This window comes from Triticum urartu, chromosome 5A, assembly GCF_056163025.1.
Source record: "Triticum urartu cultivar PI428250 chromosome 5A, HENAU_Tu73, whole genome shotgun sequence".
In the NCBI taxonomy this organism is placed as follows: Eukaryota; Viridiplantae; Streptophyta; class Magnoliopsida; order Poales; family Poaceae; genus Triticum; species Triticum urartu.
This window is the reverse complement of record NC_141877.1, coordinates 42,577,205-42,590,992: the sequence shown is the minus strand read 5'-3', so window position 1 is coordinate 42,590,992 and position 13,788 is coordinate 42,577,205.

Below are 13,788 nucleotides of genomic sequence, written 5' to 3'. Positions count from 1 at the left end.
TATGCTTCGTCCGTCGGTGATGGACAGGGTTGGCAGCGAGATACACCGCGGAGACGTTGTCACAGTAAACAAGCGTCGCCTTGGTAACCTCGCATAGTAACTCCTGAAGTAGCTGTCGTAGCCAAGAGCACTCCGCGATGGCGTTGGCCACAACCCTGTACTCGGCCTCGGCGCTCGATCATGAGACCGTGGGTTGTCGTTTAGACGACCACGAAATCAGAGAGGGCCCGAGGTAGACACAGTAGCCGAAAGTGGAGCGGCGAGTGTCGGGACACCCAGCCTAGTCGGCGTCGGAGTAGGTGACAAGACTGGTGTCAGGTGATGCCGTCAGGGTGAGACCCATAGCTGTGGTGCCACGTATATACCGAAGAATACGTTTCACCAGAGCCCAATGAGTATCACGAGGAGCATGCATATGAAGGCACACCTGCTGAACAGCGTACTGAATGTCCGGACGCGTTAGTGTGAGGTACTGAAGCGCACCAACGATGGAGCGGTAGAAGGGAGCGTTGGACGCCAAAGAACCCTCGACGGCGGACACCTTAGCCTTCGTATCGACAGGCGTAGGAGCAGGTTTGCAGTTAAGCATGCCCGCTCTCTCCAGAAGCTCGTAAGCGTACTTCTACTGGTGCAGGAAGAAGCCAGTGGCCCGGCAGAACCTCGACGCCGAGGAAGTAGTGGAGAGCCCCCAAGTCCTTGAGGGCGAACTCGGTGCCGAGGCGAGCTATGATCTGTTGAGGGAGCGCTGGCGAGGAGGCAGTCATGATGATGTCGTCGACATACAGGAGGAGGTACGCGGTGGCGGGGCCCTGGTGATAAACAAACAGGGAGGCATCGGACTGTGTGGACCGGAACCCCTGCTGCTGAAGGAAGGCCGTGATCCGCTGGTACCAGGCCCGAGGCGCCTGCTTCAACCCGTAGAGAGAATGGGAGAGCAAGCACACGTGGTCCGGATGGTCAGTGTCGACGAAACCAGTAGGCTGCTGACAGAACACCTGCTCGTCGATACGACCATGCAAGAAAGCATTAGACACATCGAGCTGGTGGACTGGCCAGGCGCGAGAAACAACGACCTGGAGAACAGCGCGAATCATGCCCGGTTTGACAACCGGGGCGAAGGTGTCGGTGAAGTCCACGCCGGCACGCTGGCGAAAGCCGCGCACGACCCAACACGCCATGTAGCGCTCAAGGGAACCGTCGGGGCGAGTCTTGTGGCGGAAGACCCACTTGCCAGTGATGACGTTGGCACGAGGAGGCCGCGGGACAAGCTGCCACGTACGGTTGCGCTGCAGGGCGTCGAACTCCTCACGCATCGCAGCAAGCTAGTTCGGATCCCAAAGGGCTGCGCGTACGGAGGTGGGGAGCGGGGACGGGACCGTGGTGGACGCGGCACACGCGTACTTGTCGGAGGCGTAGCGCGTGCTAGGATGAAACGTTCCAGTCTGAGCCCGAGTGACCACACCAGCCGACGGAGCCGAGAGGGGACCGGCGAGGATGAGCTCGAGCCGGTCTCCGGATCGGCCGAAGGGGCCGGGGCGACGGGGGCGGCCGACGGGGCCGCATCGCCAGGGGCAACCGAGAGGGCGGCTGAGGGGGCGCCAGGGGCCGCAGCTACGGGTGGTAATTTTATCCATGGATTTGGATACCCATGGATACCCGACCCGATTGGGCAAGGGTATGGAGCACATTTCTGCCCATGGGTCCATGGATATGGATACCCACGAACAGCTGAGTTGGGCATGGTTATAGTTTGTGCTCCATGGATATCCAATGGATACCCGTATGACATGTGGGGCCATACGCCAGTGACAGTAGAAAGAGCGAATCAATGGGAAATGGCAGGAAATATGCAACTTGTGCCATGAGTTATATGCTGCAGAATCAACATCTGGCATGTCACACTTAAGAACTCATCATATTACTTGTTACCTACTTATGCATGTAGGTTATGTTGGCATTTGTGAGTGAATGATGATGAGTTAATTTGATCTTTGGGAAGGCTTCAGGCTGACTTTTCTATGGCCATGGAGCTCCATGGGTATGTGGGTATCCAGCGGGTTTGGGCATGGGCACAAGTTATGCCCATGGATAATTTGGTGGATGGGCAGAGGGTAGGAAGATGGGTCATGGGCTGGATTTGGACCAGCTCCACCCGCCCCAAACCCGACCCATTGCCATCCCTAGCCGCAGCGGCGGGGGTGGCCGAGGGGAGCGCGGCGACGGGGGCCGCCGGCGTCGGGAGCGCGGGCAGGGCCAGGCCCGGTGCACGGCGGGGCGGTTCGCCAGAGGTGGGGGCAGGGGTGAACCGCGCCGCGGGGGACGCCGAGGGTGACGGTACCTGCTGAAACGGGAACACCATCTCATCAAAGTACACGTGCCGCGAGGTGAAAACGCGGTGGGACACTGGATCATAGCACCGGTAACCTTTGGTGTTGGTGGGAGGATAACCAAGGAAGATGCAAGGAAGCAACCGTGGAGCGAGTTTGTGAGGTACAGTGGACGCGGTGCTAGGATAACAGAGACACCCGAAAATGCGAAGACCATCATAAGATGGAACCGCACCGAAGAGGAGTTGGTGAGGGGTGTAGTTCCAGCATGGACGACACGGTCGAATGTTTATGAGGAGGCTGGCGGTCGCGAGCGCGTCCGGCCAGAACCGAGGAGGCACGTAGGAGTGGAAGAGCAACGTGTGGACACAGTCATTAAGAGTGCGAATGACGCGCTCGGCGCGACCATTCTGCTGGGACGTGTAGGGGCAAGTGAGGCGAAAGATAGTGCCGTGCGATGCAAGAAGATTGCGGATGGCGACATTGTCAAACTCCTTTCCGTTGTCAGTTTGCAAGGCAAGAATCGGACGACCGAACTGTGTGGTGACATATGAATAAAAAGCTGTGAGTGTGGCAAGAGCGTCGGACTTGCAACGGAGAGGAAAAGTCCACACATAATGAGAGAAATCATCCAATATCACCAAATAGTATAAGTAACCCATGTTGCTCGCAACCGGGGACGTCCAAACATCACTATGCAATAACTGAAATGGAAAAGTGGAAACGTTTGTAGACTCGCTAAAGGGAAGACGAATGTGCTTGCCAAGACGGCAAGCCTCACAAGAGTGGTCTTCAACCTTATTACATGAGAAAGAAAAGCTCTGAAGAATCTGACTCATAACGGTGAAGTTGGGATGCCCGAGGCGGGCGTGCCAAAGATCGACACTAGCAACGAAGGCGGCGAGACGACGGGTGGTGGTGGCACCGAAGGGATGCACCGGGTAAAGCTCGTCCGGGCTGTCACATCGGTGGAGTACCATCCGTGTACGGGTGTCCTTCACAGAAAAACCGATATCGTCAAATTCAACATTGATAGGATTCTCACGAGCAAGGCGACGAATAGAAACAAGATTGGTAACTAAGTTAGGAGACACAAGAACGTTAGACATGTTAACGGGAATATTAGTAGAAGGAAAAGACATATGACCGACATGTGTAATGGGAATGGAGGAACCGTTACCAAGGGTAATGCGAGTGGGAGTATGAACGGGAGTGGCGGATGTGAGGTTACCGGGATGAGCAGTCATGTGAGCGGTGGAGCCCGAGTCCATGTACCAGTCACCGCCGCCACCGTAGGAGCTCGGTGACGGGGCGGAGTGCAGAGCGGCAAGAAGGGTCGGGTCCCATGGTGGCGGCACCTGGGGAGGGAGAAACCCTCCATAGGCGTCGTAGGCGGGCGCGGGCGCTGGCGCGGCGCCGTAGCCACTTTAGGGGGCGGCGGTCTGCGCGGTGAAGAGCGCCTGGTGGCTCGCCGGCCGAGGCCCAAGGATGCCCGGAGCCAGAGCCCAAGGAACTGGGATCGAGTACGCATGGATGATGCCCATCCACGGGTTTGTGCCATAAGTCCAGGGCGGGGTGGCCTGCTGCTGACGAGGCCCCCCCCTTGCGCCTGTTTGCTACCGCCCCCGTGACGGTTCCCTCGGCGCCCGCCACCCAGTTGCGGCTGCTGGGGGGCAGCAGGTGGGGCGGGGGCGCGGGCGGGAGGGGGTAAAACCCCGGAGGCGCGGGGGCACCGGCTGGTGACAGGGCGCAGGCGCGAGCGGGGCGGCCGGTGGAGGGGCACCACGCGAGGTGCCGGCGGCGAGGGCGTGGTGCTGCCCGCGCTTCTTGACCCCCCTTCATCCGGCGCTCCTCCAACCACAAGTATGCCACGAACTTGGGGAAGGAAGGCTCCGGCATGAGGGAGAGGTTGGAGGTGGCGTTACCAATGTCCTCGTTGAGGCCGGCGGTGAGCGTGCTGAGGAGGAGGTCGTCATCAACCTTGGCGCCAATGTCACAGAGCTCATCCGCCAACGTCTTCAGGCGGCGGCAGTGGTCATCGATAGACTGATCATCCTGATGACAGTCAAAAAATTCCTGCTGCAAAAAAATGCGGCGCTGAAGCTTGTTGTCGGTGAAGAGGCCGTTGGGCTTGACCCACATGGCGCGGGCGTCATCACCATCGCTCACGACCGTGTGAAACAGGTCCTTCGAGATGGCGGTGAAGAACCACCGGATGAGCGTGGCGTCGATCGTGGTCCACTCGGAGTCGCCCACCATGGCGCGGGAATCAACGGAGCCGTCAACGTGATCCACAAGGTTGTTCTCGCGGAAGAGCAGCGAGAAGTACGTCTTCCACGCGAAGTACGTGGCGTCGGTGGCATCGAGGACAACGGGGACGCGGTCGTGGATGTTGATGTCGCGGATGTCAGCGGGGTCCGGCCTGACGAAGGGGTTGGAGTAGGAGGAGGCAGAGGAAGACATGGCCGCGCGGCGGTGGTGCGGCATGGTAATGCAAGCAAGCAGCGGTGCGGGTAATGCGAGCGGCGCGATCCAGGGTAGCGAGCGAACTCGAGCGGCGCGATGCAGTGGGGTAGCGAAGCGATGCACAGCGGGGAGCGGTGCGATCCAGGGAGCGAGGCGATGCGCAGCGGGGCCAGGGTAGCGAGCGAGGCAGTAAGGCATTGCGGCGCGGGGGACTGGCAGCTGGCGGGTCATGGTATCAGGCGGCGGGTCGGGTGATGGGCGGGGCTGGCGGCGATCGGGATCGGGGGCTAGCGAGAGATCGGGATCGGGGCTAGCGAGAGTAGCGGGAGAGGAGGCGGCGGCGTGGGGCGGCGGTAGCTAGGGTTAGTCGAAAGCGGGAGAGGATCGATTTGCTCTGATACCATGTAACGAATGGTTTGGTGCATCGATAATTATTGATCATGCACTAGGCACACATATATATAGGTATAAGGGGTGCGACCGGTGTCTTGCTCCCAAGATACAGGTACATACAGGAGGAGAGAGACACTACTGGTGCGGCATACAAAACCCAGACCTACGTACATGTACACATGTTCAACATTTACAACTTAATTCCTCATAATTGTTGCAGATATCCGCCCTAAGTTTACAAGCTAAACCTTCAGCCGGATCAAACCATTCTTTGTGAAAGGAGGTAGCATGCTCCAAGATGTCAGGTGTCTTTTGGGTAAAATTTTGTCCCTGTTTCAAACCAAAAAAATATATTGTGTTTCTCCTTCTTCTTCCACCTGCAACTCTTTGAGAAATCAAGTGTTTGTTAGGCCATATTCCTCTTTATGGCCAATCTTCAATTTATTTTCTATGCCTAAATTCATCTTGATCAATTCTAAACCATATCCAGTACCTGATGTGCTATGGATTCCCATCCAAATTATGGCGCAAGAAAGTTTACTTTGCCGATTAAATTTATGTTGATGATCTAGTTATGTCGTACATTCTTAGAACCTTAGCTGCTGCTACACAAATTTTATCGGCTATTGTAATAGCCGTTCAGTGAGTTGTGAGTATGTTAGGTTTTTGTTCATAGTTTTAAATAGCCGGCTATAGCCATGTTGTAGCCCGCTATAGCCTTTTCAACAGGGTGCCGCTAAATAGTCTCATGTACAAAATAGCCCGCTATAGCTGATTTGGAGGTCCACCGTTATTTAGCATAGCCCACTATTTAAAACACTGACTTTTTTTGTTGAGCTTGCATGTGAGGTACTACTAATTAGCTTCCAAGAGGAGCAGTCAGCTTTTGTGCCAGGCAGATTGATCACTGATAATATTATAACAGCTTACGAGTGCATGCACTTTATGAAGCAGAACAAGGCCAAGAAGAATCAGTCATGTGCCCTCAAACTTGACATGATGAAAGCTTATGATAGGGCGGAGTGGCCATACCTCAGAGCCATTATGCTTAAACTGGGTTTCAATACCAGATGGGTAGATATTGTGATGAGCCTGGTTACTACGGTAAATTTCTCTGTCTTGTTCAATGGGAAGAGACTACAACAATTTAAACCTTCACGTGGAATCAGACAAGGGGACCCGATATCCTCATACTTGTTCTTGATAGCAGCAGAGGACCTTTCGTGCCTTTTAAAATCCAAAAATGAGTCATCCAACTTGAATGGTCTACAGGTTGCTCCTTCGGCGCCACCAGTGAGCCATCTCCTATTCGCTGATGACAGCCTACTATTTTTGAAGGCAAATAGTATGGGAGCTAATGAGGTGCACCATGTTCTGGACACATACTGCCGGGCAACCGGGCAACGGTTTAATCATGATAAATCATCAATTTATTTCAGCAAAGGGGTACCAGAATCGGTCAGACAAGATATTAAAACGATCCTTCATGTCCCTAATGAAACCCTCAATGAAAAGTATTTGGGAATGCCTTCTGATATTGGCAGCTCAGAGAATGGTTCATTTAAATATCTAAAAGATCGACTCTGGAGTAAGGTTCAAGGTTGGATTGAGCGCACTATGTCCACGGCTGGAAAGGAGGTGTTGGTCAAGTCTGTTGCCCAGGCTGTACCTGTTTTCTCCATGTCTTATTTCAAGCTGCCCAAAGGATTGTGTGAACACCTAAATATGCTAATTAGAAAGTTCTGGTGGGGGAGCAAGGAAGGAAAACATAAGCCTCATTGGGTCTCATGGAAAACTATGACACAACCCAAGAATATGGGGGGTTTGGGTTTCAAAGATTTCGAATTATTCAACCTAGCAATGCTGGCTAGGCAAGCATGGAGATTGCTACATAGCCCCGAGTCCCTGAGTGCATGTGTTTTGAAGAGCATTTACTACCCAAACACTGACATCCTTGAGGCCGAGCTTGGAAGTCACCCGAGCCAGGTATGGCGCGCCATAGTCGAAAGCAGGGATACTTTAAAGCAAGGTCTCATAAAGCGTATTGGCAATGGCGCTGCTACTGACATTTGGTCACAGAATTGGTTACCGAGAGAAGGAATGTTCAGACCATACGGAAGTATTGTTCCAAATCGTCCCACTAAAGTGTCCGATCTCATTAACAATACAACAGCTTCATGGAATATTCAGCTCCTTCAAGCTACCTTCATACCAATAGATGTCCAAACCATACTCAGAATTCCGTTGTGCACTAGAAATATACCGGATTTTTGGGCGTGGCACTTTGAAAAACACGGTTCTTTTTCTATAAAGTCTGCATATAATATGCTTGTTGCCACTAAGCAGCGAAAGGGAGGCATGGCTGGAAGGGGACCGCAGGCCCATCTAGCTCAGATGCGGAGGGGAAGCGTGGAAATTGCTTTGGAAGACACAAGTCCCGGGGAAAATCAGAATGTTCTTGTGGAGGCTCTCGAAACACTCATTACCAACTAATGATGTAAGAGCACATCGCCACATGGCTGACTCAGACCAGTGCGGGTTGTGTGGAGCACAGGACTCATGGCATCATTCTTTGCTTGAATGCACAACGTCGAGGAGTGTATGGGCACTGATAGATCAAGAGACCACACATAAAATCATAGAGAATACTGAACCAAATGCAAAACAGTGGCTGTTTACACTTATGCAGAAGCTTTCACATGACCAGTTTATCCTTATGGCAGTGACGCTTTGGTCTATTTGGCACTCACGGAGGAAGTCCATTCATGAATTTATTTTCCAAAGCCCCCAAGCAACACACGGCTTTATAGGCAGATTTATTGCATACCTGGATATTGTCAGAAATAAGGAAAAAGGACCGGCTGCAAGCGCAACACTCCCACGCCAGATTCAGCGACGACCGAAGAAGCCACCAGTGGGGTTCTGCAAAATACATGTTGATGCAGGAGTGGTAACCAGAAAAGGAGGCTCGGCAGTTGCAGTGTGTAGAGACGATGGAGGTAACTATATGGGCAGCTCGGCGCTAATGGTCGAAGGAGTTGTTGACCCCGCGACTCTAGAAGCTATAGCTTGCCGGGAAGCTCTCGCACTAGCACAGGATTTGGGCATCCAGAATTTTGTGGTTTCATCGGATTGTCTGCAAGTGGTATCGGATATCAACAAGAATGCACTTGGGACTTATGGCGCAATAGTCACCGAAATAAATCTTAGGGCATCTACTTTTCGTTGTACCTTTTCTTTTGAGAGTCATGCTGCTAATTATGAAGCACATAGCTTAGCCAAGTTTTCGCTTTCTAGGGGTCCGGGTCGCCACGTTTGGTTTGGTGTATCCCATGACCAGAGATGTATCCCACACCATGTGGACTTTGCGGATGAATAAACTTGGTTTTACCCCTAAAAAAAGCTAGGATCTTGATATTTTTTTTGTTTTATTCCAAGATTTTTCAAGTGTTGAGACCTCTGAACTTGGATTTTTGATCGATTGATCTTCCAGGTGTTCAAAACGGATAAATGGTGACCAACTGACCATCACAGTTGGGAAAATCCCCTGCCTCTGCATCATAAAGCACACTAGCTGCCAAGCTTCAGCAGGTACGGTGTGACTCATTGCTTTGCATAGGTTTGGTTTGTTGAGCAGACCAGAAAGAAAGGATAGACGCTGAAGATGTACGTATAGGTCATTGTGAGCAGGCATCATCAACCTTTTTCTGCTTCTGACGGGTCTTTGGAGCCCCACCTCTCGTTCTTGGCAAAGATAGAGCAGTGCAGTGACATGCGTATAGTAGTCAGAGAGCATGGCCAGCAAACATCTCGTTGCATATAATCCCCACAATTTCCCCTACTGTTTCTTTCCTTATGTAAGAAAACACAGGCTAAAGACCATGCATCATGACAAGTTCATCAGTGCACAATTTTACAGAACCTAACTAACTTAAAAAAAAATATTGCGGGTTGACTAACTTTAAATAGCATTTGCTCAACTCTAGAAAACTGCTTGATCCGCAAGTAAGTTGAACCTAGGAAACTAGTTGCATTTGCGTTTTTCAACTAGGAAACTACCTTAGCCCAGCAACTAACTTTAAAAAACTACACCCTCGGTTCGGAAATACTTGACGTGGTTTTAGTTCGGTAATACTCTCTCCGTTCCTAAATATTTGTCTTTTTAGAGATTCTAAATGGACTACCACATACGGATGTATATAGACATATTTTAGAGTGTGGATTCACTCATTTTGCTCCGTATATAGTCACTTGTTGAAATCTCTAGAAAGACAAATATTTGAGTGTGGTTTTTATAGCTTGTCCTACGTGGTACCTGCTATCGTGGCCATCCATTATGTGCTCAGTTCCATGTGGATGTGTGCACCGATGGAAAATTAGCAACTGGCGCCAGCTATCAAATCTTAATCTCCTGCGCTAGGACAAGTAGTGATTGTGTATCTGATGTGACGTTCTTTTTGCCCATCTCTTGTCAGACTGAGATGTACTAGTGCAGACATCTCTCTCTTTTTTGCATGCAGCGCATCTTTCTCTCATAAACTTTACATGCAACTCTCTCTCTCTTTCTTCTCTCTTTCAGTAAAGTCAGCTCTCTAAAAATATCAAATAAAAATCCTAAAAGTCACTTCCTTGAATAAGAAATCTCTAGAACTCAATGCACATGGGACAAATGGGTGGAGATAAAAAGATTCTCCATGCAACCCCCCCCCCCCCCCCCCTCTCTCTCTCCCGGCCTCTCTCCTGGTTGGACAAAGAATTCTGCATGGACCCATTCTCTTCTCTCTCCTATCACATTTTGGCTGCATGTGTTGCATGTTCATCGGTGAAAGTTTGAAATTCAGAGCTTGAATACAACATTACTCATATTTGGGATAAGATATGTCTGTGATTCACAAGTTAATGACCTTGGGAAGGGCATATACAGCAGAATTGTGGTTGTAAAGATGGTATAGAAGCAACATTGCTGGCCAAAATGCAAAGCAGGGCATGTGAACATGTTCCTTTCCTTGTCTCTAAAAGATTATCGGTGCAGCAGGTTACAGTACCTGACTAACTGCAAGTTGCATTTGCACAACTGTGGAAGACTGCTTGATCCGACACAATTAAGCCACTAGGAAACAGCCTATCAAGCTGAAACTTTGCCCAACCCTCGAAAACTGCTTGACGAGACACAATTCTAGGAAACAAACCACTGATAAAATCGTCGCAGCATCCTGGCATGAACTACTGATAAAATTCTGAAACTTAGCCCAGCTACCCTGACAAAATTTTTGTCATACGCTGGAATTTAACAAATGTAAGTTCATGAGTCAAAAACCCAAAAGAGGGGAACTAATACAAAAGAGTTTTAGTTAGGCTGATCAGAATGATGCCCAAGAGCACAGACATACTGACTAGTAAGTGGACCTATATATCCAACTATCATTACACTGGCACATTAAGTGGACCTATATATATCCAATTATCATTACACTGGCACATTAAGTGGACCTTATATACAAAACTCTACATTAAGTTTTCCTTTGAACTACGTCTATGTAGTACTTATCACTTCATCAGTCGGCCATGAGTACCTCATGAGCTGAACTAATCGGTTACGTAGTGTACGTAGACTGCTTGCCCTGCTTCTCAGTCCTGCTCCTCACCTCCCACGAGGAGGGCCAGCAAGCTGATGATGTCGCCTGCGGCGCAGACGAGGATGCCGATGGTGCAGAAGATCCAGCAGAAGAGGTCTCCTGGGCCGGCGGCGAGGTTGAGGTGGACGTCGGCGGCGTACAAGCACTCAAGCAGTGGCCGACGATGGTGACCACGAGCGCGAGGAAGGCGTCGTGCTCGAGGTCGAGGGTTTGTAACCGAGGGAGAGCCGAGCGAAGTGACGTGTCGGGCAGAGCGCGGCCCAGACTGACCTAGGATTATTCGCCGCAGAAACCACGGGGAAGCTTCGTCCGGGGGAGGAGAGCGTGTATACTATACCATCTTCGGCAATGCAGTGGGATGCCTAGCTAGTTTCTTCGCAAATGTATAGGATTGTGGGTGAAGCTCAACACGCACATGCATACATTATTGCAGTGAAAAGCTAGCTAGCTCATTTTAATTAGCTTCGCGGTCATTATTTTTCAACTAGTGTGGTCATTTCTTGCTAACGACGGGTGTGGCTCATCGAACATTCTGACCACCTAGCTTCTACGACATTTTGGCTGAAAAGTTTGATATTATTACATTTCTTTTATGCTTTGATGTTGTTAGTGGATAAAACCTCAACATTGAGTTACACTTCGTATTACTACGTGACGCATAATCAATTTGTTTTTTCGTGAGACCATTCATGAGATTATTTATCTTTCTCGAGAATGGATAGTGAGGCCCTAAAGGTCTGCATGGTCATCTTGACCCTTGTCATCTACTCAAAAAGTATCACTGTTAGAAAAAGGGCCTGTTGTCTCGGTTCGTAAGGGCCTTTTGTCCCGGTTCTGGAACCGGGACTAAAGGGTCGGTACTAATGCCCTGTCCCTTTAGTCCCGGTTCAATCCAGAACCGGGACAGATGGGCCTCCACGTGGCCTGTGCGCGGAGCCCAGGCAGGAGACCCTTTGGTCCCGATTGGTGGCACCAACCGGGACCAATAGGCATCCATGCGTCAGCATTTCTGTGGCTGGGGTTTTTGTTTTTTTTTTGAAAGGGGAGGGGGGGGGGGGGGGTTGGGGGTTTTGGGGGGTTAATTTAGGTGTTTCATATATTGTGTTAGCTAGCTATAATTCATAGAGAGAAGTGTCCTCTCTTATGTCCGTACTTGGTCGACGCTACGTACTATACATACGTATAGAGAGGACTAGACACGCTAGCTAGCTAGTAAGCAAACGAAGGAAACAGAAGATCGTCATGAACATATATGCATACAGAGAGAAGTGATATCGACCACTTCTCCTTCTCTGAGAGATTGGTCGAACAACAAGTTCTCGTATATCTATCCGACACTACCGGCTACATATATACAATAATTATCTCTTACAAATATAATCATACGGACTTAGTGTCCACATAGTATTCTCCGTCTTCAGCGATCATGTGGTCAAGAAAGAATGCCGCCAATTCCTCTTGAATTGCTCGCATGCGAGCTGGTGCTAGGAGTTCATCCCGCTTCCGAAACATCTAATTTAAAGAAGGGGGTCAATACATATATATATGAATGAATGAAACTCAACACAAATGATGGTAATAAAATAAAATTGTGAATGTTGTTATTTACGTACTTCATATTGTTCGTCAGTGTAGCCCCGCTCACAGGTCGTGTGGCGGATGGACTCGCAAACGTAGTATCCACAGAAATCATTCCCTTATTCCTGCCATAACCACTTTATAAGAAATAGAGGTCAATCAAACTGATAAGCAAGAATGCCAAATGGTATTGATGAAACTAGCGCTTGAATCACTAGTAGATGCACGGAACATTCTACTATAGTACTTACTTTCGGGTGTCTAAATTGCAGCTCCTTCGGCAGTCCCGGAGCTTTTCTGGTGAATTTTCTCCAAACCCTGCCGGACAAAGAAAACAATTACTTGATATATCAGGAAATGAATAAAGTTGCTGATATGGTGGATAATGATCGATTTAACTTACTTCTCGAGTATTTGAGTCATGTCTGCATAGTCCTGGGGATCTTTTCGTCTTAAGTCTAAGACGGTTACTAGTCCCTGCTCAAGCTTAATCTCTAGGAGAATATAGTGGAAACTGCACACGCATGCATAACTCATCAATTGCATTACTATAACCTTGACTAATATATAAGGGAAACCGAATACACATAAGACAGTAACACTCACTTGAAGTTGTAAGGAAAGAGTATTATATCTTTGTTTTCATTTATTACCAACGATTGTAGCAAGTTGGCCTCGGTAGCTGCGGCATGAAATTTAACCTGAGTTGCATCTATGAGATATGTGTTAATGAATCCAATATCACCGACTTGTCTTTTCTTCAATTCGGCGATCTTCAATCTGCATAATATAGTGAGGATGATTATAAATACATGCAATGAAAGAGCTGAGCTATATAGAGAGACTTAATGACAGGAGTAGTACTACTTACAGACAGTAGCAGGCGACCGTTGTCTTATCGAGGGCCAATTGATTGAAAAACTGAAAGAACTCCTCAAATGGAACAGGCAACAGTTCAATTCCAACGAGGTCATGCTCCTTTTTAACTTTCACATACAAAGTACTCCTCCCCCTAGAGTCTCTGCAGATTTTCAAGTACCAATCATGCAATCTTCGCATCATCGTTGATAGAGATCTTTCATCTTTGACGAGAGGCTTCCCGTACTCGTATCTTTGTATCTGCACCTCCATGGTTTCATAATGTACATCGTCGGGCAGGTAATCGGCAAGATTGCTATAACCGGGCACCATCCTCGGATCATTAGCGACGTTGTCGCTAGGCACCTTGAGTGGGGGGCATGATTGCTTCGCTTGTTCGCCGAGCTGGGTAATTTGTTTCCCAGCTCGTCGTTCTTTCAGCCTTTGATCACTGACAGTACTTCCCGACCGCTCCGCTTCGACAAATTCCTTTCCAATAATGCGCTCATAGTTACCTTTCGGCGGAGACT